General features: G+C 45.0%; 1 protein-coding gene across 4 annotated transcripts in view; it reads left to right on the forward strand.

Annotated features, from left to right (window-relative positions):
• Window positions 1-6,705, forward strand: part of LOC147009346 (uncharacterized) — a 100,599-nt gene extending 93,894 nt beyond the window's left edge. For all 4 annotated transcript variants that reach the window (XR_015052839.1, XM_085861958.1, XM_085861959.1 and 1 more), the window contains one exon: window positions 3,571-6,705. The gene's annotated coding sequence lies outside the window, so the exon portion shown is untranslated. The remainder of the gene's footprint in view (window positions 1-3,570) is intronic.
• Window positions 6,706-11,121: the final 4,416 nt, after the last annotated feature.

Consider the following 11,121-nt stretch of genomic DNA (forward strand, 5'->3'; position numbering starts at 1 on the left):
AATGCGCTAATCCGTTCCAAGCCCCGCAAAATTCGGACATTTTTTTTTAATAAATCATAAAAATGCATCAGAACATGAAACAAATACATGTTAAAATTAGATTACCGCACAATAAACATAAAAGGAGAGGCACATAATGTAAAAAACAAAGAATAAAGGAAATAATAAAAATATTCATTTACCTTTTAACTGCTATTCTCGTTACTTTTTGGCCTCTGTTTACTGGTCCTTATCTTTTTTCCAAAAAAGGCCCGTCTCGTCACAATTAAAAACTTGCTGTGCAAAGTAGGCTTCATCGATCATCAATTGTTTGAATTTTTGCACAAATTCGCCGGCCGCTTCGTGGTCGGCGCTACATGCCTTGCCATGGCGAAGAACAGAGTGAAGTCCAGTCCTCCTTTTAAACTTCTCAAACCACCCACGCGATGCCTTAAACTCCTGGTGTAGTCCTTGCGCCGAATTTCCCTCGCCTGTATCCTCCTTCACGAGGTCAGTGAAGATGGCGGTTGCCTTTGCGCAAATTATGGCCTCTGTCACTGTGTCACCAGCGATCTCTTTCTCCTTTATCCACACGAGTAACAACCTCTCCATCTCATCGTTCACTGCCGACCTCCTCTTGGAAATGACAGAGAGGCCTTTGGAAGGAGCCGTAGCTTTTAGGGCTTCCTTTTGTTTTATTATCGTGCCGATCGTAGATATATTATGGCCATATTCTTTTGCGAGATCAACCAAACGCATCCCCTTTTCATACCTTTCTATTATCTCTTGCTTTGTTTGTATGGCCAGAAAAACTCTCTTCTTCTTCTTTTCTCCTTGTCCACTTTTCTTCATTGCTTTCTTGGGGTCCATTGTGAATAAAAGTTACTGTAATCCACACGCGTACTGTACTGTAACACTGTCCGAGCACTTCGTAGCGGGACCATAGACTGTATACAGTATAACTATATTTACAGAGCGGGACGGGGACACGAAGAGCATGCTGGGATACACGCATACGCAAAGGGTTGCCAGGCAGATTTTAGGCGATAGCCAATGGCAGAGCAGCTACAAGTTTGTTTACGTTCGGGAAACTCTGGGAGCAGCGAAAAGCAGCGCGTACTGTACTGTATTTTTGACTTCGTATCCTGAAACGCCTTCGTAACTAGAGGCAATATTTTCCCGTTCAGGCGCTTCGTAACCTGAAACATTCGTATGTAGAGACATTCGTAAGTAGAGGTACCACTGTACATACATATATATATATATATATATATATATATATATATATATATATATATATATATTGCTGTAGTTCTGCAAAACCACATACCTCAAAGGGAATGGCACCCAACATATAGTGATCCCCAGCCAGTTATTTTGTTAGTCTTTGTGCAGTTAGACCTTCCCCTTATGTCTAGTGGGTTAACAGGACGATGTGCATTGCATGGGTCTAATAGCTAGGTCGAATAACTATATCTCTGTCTTCTATTCTGATTTCTATTTCATCCCTTTCTTTTTAGCCATGCTACAAATCAAGCAAGCAAGCAAATACATCAGATATGAATAGCAAACACACCACACAGCCTCCCGTGAGAGAATCACTAAAGAACAAACTCGCTATACGGCACACGCATGGCACGCCATTTCATTCAAATCTGCACACCAATTTCCAACGGCATCTCACCTTGCTCACCCCTCATTCACCACTTCGACCACCAACACCTCCCTCACACGGGAAAAATATTCCTCCTCGTACCTCTGTATCGATACAATTTGCCAATAAACAGAGGCGTGCGGCATAACCCAGGCTGGGATCGAGCCACGTGGTGCGGGGACGAGCAACGGACGTTGATAGCACCAGCTGCATCTCGGCAGGGGTGTCCCGGGTGAACACTCGGGATTAATGCGGCCCTCGTCCAGTCACCAGAACACAGCCAGATGGGTGGCAAGGAGGGGTCACGGGCGTTTGGTACGGAGCTCCGGGCCATGTCGCGCCGGATGTGCGAATGAGACCGCTTCCGGCCCCGGGAGCCTCGTGGGGTGTGGCTCGGGTCACTGGGGCCCAATGGAGATGTGAGATTCGGGTCACAGCACGTCGTTTCGTGTCGTCACCCCACCCTTCGCCTGGGGCTTATAAAAGGCGGATTGCGGAGCCGTTCGGCCTCTCCTTTGCCTCTCTGCTTCACCCTCTTCTTCACTGCTCCTCTCGGCTCTGCCCGTCACTGGCTCTTCACTTGCGGTTGGTGTGCGACTGAGACGTGCTTATTGCAGAGGACCAGTGCGGAGCGCATGTTGCCACGAGCCCTGGCAAAGTGACTAAGCCAGAGATAACGTGCCGACTCTCGAGGTGAGAATGCTCAAGCAGAGCATCTCACGGAGGTACACGCTACACTCACAGACCTATGCACGACGAGGTTATGGATCTGTCGCCTCACGCATCTTCTCTTCTCTATCTCTTTCCACCCCTCTATCCCATCGCCTTTGGACGCACACATGAGCATCCATTACTGACTTTCAATCACAGTTTCCTCTTGCATGACACCGAACCCCCATATTGCACTTCACCACATCTCCCACTCCCACACCTTAGACACCAGTATTTCTCCCCCCTACCTCCCCAAAAGCGTACCGGGTTGCGTTGGTTGGCTGACCAGGTATTGCGAGGCCGTTAGTCCTCATCTGCTCTCTTTCTTTCTGGCTAACTAATCTTCCGTGTGTGTGTGTGTGTGTGTGTGTGTGTGTGTGTGTGTGTGTGTGTGTGTGTGTGTGTGTGTGTGTGAATGCGCCTGTCATAGCAAAAGTTAAGATTGTAGAAGTGATAATGGGATAAGTCTGCTCTGTGTCTGCTTTTGTAAATTGCTTGACTTTTGTCGCACCCCACAAATTCTTTGCTGTCCCTGCTGTACATACGAATAAACCCAATTTACTGTGCCACATACCTTTCATCACTTGATTGTAAATAAATGCTTTGTATAAAAATGTTCCCAGCTCGTTTTTTATCTTTTCCTTCATTGGTCCAGCATGGTTCGTATCCGAGCCTAGCAGGGACGATATCCCCCAACGATCTGTTTTTCTAGCCGGTACGTTTTTGGGCAGTTACGCTTGGCTGCATCTGATCCGGTAAGGTGATCTGGTTTGAACAGGGCGTAACGAGGGCAAGTCCCCTGGTAATTAGATCACGTGACCATTAGGTAAACCATATTTATTAGACGGAGGACCCGAAGTCACGTGGTCGAGTTATTGGCGTTCACAGTCTGTTAGCGACCCGTTGCGTCACGAAGTCATTCGTGTGCGACGGCCTTCGATTCCGGAGAGTCTGGTGGGAACTCGAGAAAATCTCATTGGCTTACCATTGTATGTTTTTGTTCAATGTGTGCATTTTCACTCGATTACCAACTTCCTTTGTGGGATAAATATTTTGAAAAAGAGACGTGGCCCCTCATGGTACAGGTGAGCTGAAAGAGCTTTCAGCCTCAGTGTGATGTCATTGACTTGTTTGGAAATATGACAAAGCATTGAACTCAAAATTGTAAAGTCTTAACAATCACAATCTGTCTCCATGTTTCAATATTTTTGATCTCTTCCTTTCAGATGGATTCTGATTTTGAAGACTGGATATGTGCAGCCTGGAACGAAATAGAGAACCGGCCCCAGGGAGAATCCGTTTGGGACCTGGAAACTCATTGTGGAAACCCGTAAACTGTCCACAGGGCTTGACCAGGGATACTAGACCTCTGAGAGAAATCCAGGAACCTCTTTGCAGACCCCTGGAGCAGGTTTTAATGGATAAAATCGCAGGAAGAGATTCGTCGCCCCTTCCGTTTCGAGCGGGGCCATGGGACGTCATCTTGAAATTCCACCCATTTAAATAGAATAAATTGGGTTGAAGTTTACAGCATATTCCTGAGAAAAGTCTCCTGAGTTGACAGGAAATGTTGCGTTAAAAGTAGTGTGACTGGTTATTACATTGAGAAAGTTCCATCTGGAAATAATTCTGATGTACAGCAATGGAACTCTAAATTATTGGGAACGTTTGGGCACCTAATCCGAACCTGAACCCAAACTCAAACTGAATTCCTTCTCATAACTGCCCCATACCTGCCTTCTTCTGAATGGAAAACTTCCTCCACCATGTGAAGTTCTTTCTTCAGGTGGAGAAATGTCTTACAATCTTGCTCTACTTTACAGGTGACACATAATTGACTCCATGGCTGCTGACCCGGAACTCCAATCGTCCAAACTTCTTACTCTCCAATCCATCCTGTTTTTCTCCTCTTTCTCTTTTCATGATATTTTTTTGAGGGCCCCCATAATGCAGGCTGGTCGTCTTCAGAGAAGTATCTCTCAATGTGACCTCCCCTTTGCCCTCTCATATGTCTGACAATCTTACCCGACTTTCCAGGTGACTCACATAATTGACTCCATGGCTGCTGATCCGGAACTCCAATCATCCAAACTTCTTACTCTCCTATCCATCCTCTTTTTCTCCTCTTTCTCTTTTTCATGATTTTTTTTTGAGGGCCCCCATAATGCAGGCTGGTCGTCTTCAGAGAAGTATCTCTCAATGTGACCTCCCCTTTGCCCTCTCATATGTCTGACAATCTTACCCGACTTTCCAGGTGACTCACATAATTGACTCCATGGCTGCTGATCCGGAACTCCAATCATCCAAACTTCTTACTCTCCTATCCATCCTCTTTTTCTCCTCTTTCTCTTTTTCATGATTTTTTTTTGAGGGCCCCCATAATGCAGGCTGGTCGTCTTCAGAGAAGTATCCCCTCAATGTGACTTCCCCTTTGTCCTCTCATATGTCTGACAATCTTACCCGACTTTCCAGGTGACTCACATAATTGACTCCATGGCTGCTGACCCGGAACTCCAATCATCCAAACTTCTTACTCTCCTATCCATCCTCTTTTTCTCCTCTTTCTCTTTTTCATGATTTTTTTTGAGGGCCCCCATAATGCAGGCTGGTCGTCTTCAGAGAAGTATCCCCTCAATGTGACTTCCCCTTTGTCCTCTCATATGTCTGACAATCTTACCCGACTTTCCAGGTGACTCACATAATTGACTCCATGGCTGCTGACCCGGAACTCCAATCGTCCAAACTTCTTACTCTCCTATCCATCCTCTTTTTTTTTCTCCTCTTTCTCTTTTCATGATTTTTTTTTTTGAGGGCCTCCATAATGCAGGCTGGTCGTCTTCAGAGAAGTATCTCCTCAATGTGACCTCCCCTTTGCCCTCTCATATGTCTGTTAATCTTACCCGACTTTCCAGGTGACTCACATAATTGACTCCATGGCTGCTGACCCGGAACTCCAATCGTCTAAACTTCTTACTCTCCTATCCATCCTCTTTTTCTCCTCTTTCTCTTTTCATGATTTTTTTGAGGGCCCCCATAATGCAGGCTGGTCGTCTTCAGAGAAGTATCCCCTCAATGTGACTTCCCCTTTGCCCTCTCATATGTCTGACAATCTTACCCGACTTTCCAGGTGACTCACATAATTGACTCCATGGCTGCTGACCCGGAACTCCAATCGTCCAAACTTCTTACTCTCCTATCCATCCTCTTTTTTCTCCTCTTTCTCTTTTCATGATTTTTTTTTGAGGGCCTCCATAATGCAGGCTGGTTGTCTTCAGAGAAGTATCTCCTCAATGTGACCTCCCCTTTGCCCTCTCATATGTCTGTTAATCTTACCCGACTTTCCAGGTGACTCACATAATTGACTCCATGGCTGCTGACCCGGAACTCCAATCGTCTAAACTTCTTACTCTCCGATCCATCCTCTTTTTCTCCTCTTTCTCTTTTCATGATTTTTTTGAGGGCCCCCATAATGCAGGCTGGTCGTCTTCAGAGAAGTATCCCCTCAATGTGACTTCCCCTTTGCCCTCTCATATGTCTGACAATCTCACCCGACTTTCCAGGTGACTCCAATAAATGACTCCACAGCTGCTGACAAGATAGAAAAGGAACTCCAATAGTCCAATCATCAAAACATCTTACTTTACCATGTGCTCCCCTTTTTCTCCTCTTTTTCCTCTTTCCCTTTTCCAGATATTTTTTTCAATCATCCAAACTTCTTACTTTCCTATCCGGCCTCTTTTTCTCCTTTCTCTTTCCGTGATTTTTTTTTGAGGCCCGTCGTCATAGTGCAGGCTGGTGGTCCTCAAAATGACCTCCCCTTTCCATCACCCTTACAGTTAGTTTGAATATGTTTTGGGTTCAGTGTTTTGGATTTTTCTGCCTTCTCGTACATGAGATTTCCCAGTCATTGTGTTGTAGATCAGTCAGCCGTCCCACCATTCTGGTTCAAGAAGTCAGGGCTCCAGCCGATGATACCTTTGTCGCTCCTGTGTGAAGCGGGGCCATCGCCGTGAAATATAAAACACACAGGAAAGGGCGCTCTGTGTTGAGGCGCGGCGGTGATGGTTTTGGATTAACCCTCGACCAGGCAAAGATCCCCGGTGGGTTAAACAGAATGGTAACTTACATGTCAAGTAGTACGGTTTGTCCATAGTTTGTACGATTTTTTTTTCTTCGAGATATTCAGCTACTATGGCGTATGCCAGAAATTGTACGTTTTTTTTTCTTGCCAAAGTATGGCGATCTTGCTTTTCCTCTGGTTTATTCACTCCATGGTCATGGGAGTGTGGAAAAAAAAATTGCTATTAAATATTGGCATGCTGTTTGACACCTGAAATAAACGAGGATGTCTTGCATGGAAAGGGTACCTTGACGTGTCATTTCTGAGCTCTGGGATCTCTCAATATCCACAACGCCCATTGGCTAGCTCTCTGAAAGGCCTCCATGAATTGGCCAATCATATTCATGTAATGCGAGTTTCTTTATTCCCATGACCGGGGTTGTACAATTTCCCCTTTTTGTACGATATTCTTTCATTATACGACCTGTTACTTCAGCATAGACAAATACAAATAAAAAAAATTAAATGTTTCATAAACATCACGGCAGGATAGCCAAGAGGTACGTATGCTCACTTGAAGCTGTCTAGCCTGGGTTTGAATCCCGACCCAGCTATAAACTGTCATCCTGGTGTTTCACAGGGTGATTCATCAATGTGTGTGCCAGTTAAACTGGACGTCACATCTGCCGGAATCTCCCCCCCCCCTCCTCCTCCCCTACCATCTCTCTCCACTCTCCCTCTCTTACCCTTCTCCTTCTCTCATCCTCTCTCTCTCTCTCTCTCTCTGAATGTATCAGGACCGTGGTTATGTCCACACGTATCTGAAGGGTGGTTATCTCTGGACAGACCCTTCCCTCACACTGCCTTCCCTTGCCCTCCCCTCATGCTGCCTTCCCTTTCTGCACCCCTCCTCACTCTCCACTCCTTCCTCACTCCCCCACCTCTCCTCACTCCCCCATCCCTCCTCGTTCCGCCCTCCTTCCTTGCCCCCCTCCTTCCTCACTTCCCCACCCCTCCTCACTTCCTCCTCCTTCCTCATTCTCCCACCCTGCCTCGATCTCCCTCCCCCCTCTCTCCCTCCCCCCTCCCACCTCTCTCCCTCCCCTCTCCTTCTTTTACTCCCCCTTCTTACTATTCCCATCAGCGAAGCGACGGGTTGTATTTGCTAGTATATCTAATATATAAAGTTCATTCTAACCACTGACTGACTGACGCACTGACTGACTGACGCACTGACTCACTGACTGATATTAAAGATCAGTACCTTCCGGGTGACATAGAAAGCTAAAATTTTGTGTGCCGATGGACATCGGGGTGGGGGGGGGGAAATCACAGAACCATCAGACAATATTCGTAAATGAAAATATAAATAAATGAAAAATAAAATGCAGGTGAGCGACCCGAGACATTGGGGAAGCACGGTTGGTTATTGCTTACATTGTGCAAGCATACCCCACGAGTATATCTATACTAGTAAATGTATGTACCATGAAACGGAGCAGCCTGAAACTTTGCTTGCATATTCGGGGAACTCCAAGGAAGTGCATGAGTGAAAAATGAGTATTTAGGTTAGTTAAAACACCCAATTTGAAGTTAATTAATGGCCTTGTTTAATTATATCATTTATCAGGTGACCCTTAGCCACATCGCTCAATATGGGGTCTTAAGGCATTTCCTGGGTAACTTCGCTGGGGTCTGAAGCCGCCGTGTATTATTGCCTGCTCAACCATGCCTTGACTTGGAACAGCCTGCAACGATTTCTTGACGATAAAGCAGGCTTTGTCGATGTTTATACATCAGTGGGGTCACACCGGTATATCGATATTATTAAAATAAAAGAATATATATATTTTTTCAACGCAGGTTCCAAAAATACGCAACGGTCCAATGGTCCATTCCATATTCATATATGACATACACATCATTGACACTAATTTTTCAAGGTATTCCCACACGGGGCTATTTCCCTTCCCCCTCCCCCCCCCCCCCATGATGAGAACGGTTGTTTTACTTCCAACTTCAACTTGTATTTAAAATGATTTTGTTTTTAAGCGCAATCAGTGTTGGTAATTGGCACAGGTCGGAATCCATCGGTATCGCCGTACCGGTATAAATATCACGGAACGCTGTACTGGTATGATCATACCGGATTCGCTTTAGAATTGGAATCGCAGATCACTGACTCGGCACCCCCTTTTGAAGATAATTAACGGCCTTATTTAATTATGTCCTTTATCAGGTGCATCCTGGGCTATCTTGCTCTCATCCTCGGTTACTTCACTCTCCCTCGATGAGGTCTCAATGTGCCATTTTTTGGCCTTCTCATCAATGCCTTGACTTCAAACAGGCTGCAATGATTTCTTAACGACAGTCTCCCCCTCCCCCCTCACTTTCCTCACTCATATCATCAAATGCCCGATGATCATGCCTACGAATTGCTGGATACATTGCAATGCTTATAAACGCCTGTAGATGCTTGTGTTCATGGCTTTATATCATTTCCACACATGCCATAGCCTCGAGAATATCTTAAACAAAGCCAAATTACAAAATTTAAGTTCGAGAATTGAACTTGGCAGCAGTTTTGAAGTGTTCATTTGTCGAAGTTGAACATAGTTTGATATTTTGGTGTCTCCTGGAGGTGTTTATAATATGACGGATCGGAAATCACTTGCCAAGCCAGCTGTTCCTTATCAACTGTTTCGTTGGAGTGCTTCAGCCACTTGACTAGTGCTCTACAACATTCACACTGTCACTGAATGCTGCATATTGATCAATTTTAATGAAGTTCAGGGGCCACTCACCAGCATTTGGCCCCATGTTGTTCTGCGGTAAAACGGGCGTTGGCAGGCTTTCTTAAACCGTTTCGGCGGAGTGCTTGTTTCAGCCACTTGGCACGCACTCTCCAAGTTTCGATGCCGATACCGCTGTTTGATATTGGAGTGAGGCAGGGAAAATAAATTGGATGATTACAATGAGTAAAAAATGTTTCATTGGTTTCAAAGCAATGAATCTCCACATGATGGAAGGAGAGCCGAGAGGTACGCACGCTCGCTCTAAGCTGTCTCGCCTGGGTTCAAATCTCGACCCAGCTATAGACTGTCATCCCAGTGTTTCACAGGCAGGGTGATTCATAAATGTGTGTGCAGTGTCTCCAATGAACATTAAACTGGGCATTACATCTGCCGGAATGGCCCCTCCTCTCCACCTCTGTCTCCTACCCTTCCCCCTCACCCTCTGTTAAGGGAACTGTTAACAACTGACATTTTAGTTTAGAATTTTAAAATGTTTCCCCATGGGGTAGCATGTACGAATCAGATTTGGAGTGATTCGATCGGAGGGTCGCTGCATGTATGCAGGCAAGCCTTTGGGAGGTAGATAGCATGGGTTTTAAATGCTCCCACCTGGCTTTATGTAGAACCTGGCAGTTAAAAAGCAAATGCTGCTGTTTGGGTGCGTTTCATGGCCCTTCTTTTTATGGAAGAATTCAGTTCTTCTCTGTCAGAGTCTGAGACCATTTATTAACAACAAACATGGGCATGGAGAAGGAAGAAAAACAAAACAAGACACAAGCAATATCAAACAAGATCCTTTTTTCTACCCAAAATGCACACAGTCATCCCCTTTATACTAAGTTGAGGGCCAAAAACAGGGGAGGGTGAGACATTTGGCAAGAGTTAATTAAGGGGAGGGCTGATGGGCACAAGGCAAAAGAACTAAGAACTGCAACGCATGGCCACTTCGGGAGGGAGGGAGGATAGACACAGTCATGGCAGCAGTTTGCAGGATCAACACCAGGTCAGCCTTGTGGAGCAGGTGATAACAGAATTAGGACAGGAAGCAGAGACAGGGTGGAGGGAAACATGAGCCAAATACCTTGACCATGCATTCCATTTACCACGTGATAGTGAGATTCTCAAAACACCCAGCCTGCTTCCACATAGTTAGTAAGGCCCCTGCCACCAGAAGCCAAACAAGTTATTTAATTTATCTGAGACAAGACGTTTGCTCCAGTAGCCTTCCAAGTTATTTAATTTCCTCCAGACAATGAGGTGCTTGTTCATTAAATATGGAGGTCAAACGACTGTTGGGGATTTACTAAAGACAGTCATTTGACTCGAGTACAAAAATAAGACCTTGTTTTATAGTGTTCAATTTAAAGGTATCAGCAACAAGTGAATATAATTGGGAATAAAATGAATATAATTTTTTTTACTTCCACACTTTCCCCACTCCACATGCCACCTTCTCTTCCCCTTATGCTGCCTTACCTTCCCTTTCCTCCACCTCCCCTCATGCTTACCCCCTCCCCTCTCCACCTCACCATGGACATTCCTGGTGGTCTCTGTGTGCTGTAGTAACATACCCTATTTCATTCAATCCTGTAATACCCCCCTCCCCCTTCTCCACAAGCCCTATTACCAAACACAAGTCGAAAATCCCTCCCCTCCTCCTCTCTGTGGAAGGAAATAAAATTAATTATATTTGTGTATTCTCTCAATTACATTCGCTTGCTGCTTTTAGTTGTTTTAATTTGCTACTACTACTACTACTACTGTTTTTAACAGTATAGAATAAGGTGTTACTTTTGTACTGGAATCAAATTGACTGTCAATAAAATCTCCCTTTACAATCTTTTGATCTCCATCGTGATGCAGATGAATATAGATTATAAAATAGAATTGTATCTTACTAAATCTCATGTGCTTTTATCTCA

Source organism: Eptatretus burgeri, chromosome 17 (assembly GCF_056783735.1).
Source record: "Eptatretus burgeri isolate ZD-2024b chromosome 17, Ebu_testis_v1, whole genome shotgun sequence".
Lineage (NCBI taxonomy): Eukaryota > Metazoa > Chordata > Myxini > Myxiniformes > Myxinidae > Eptatretus > Eptatretus burgeri.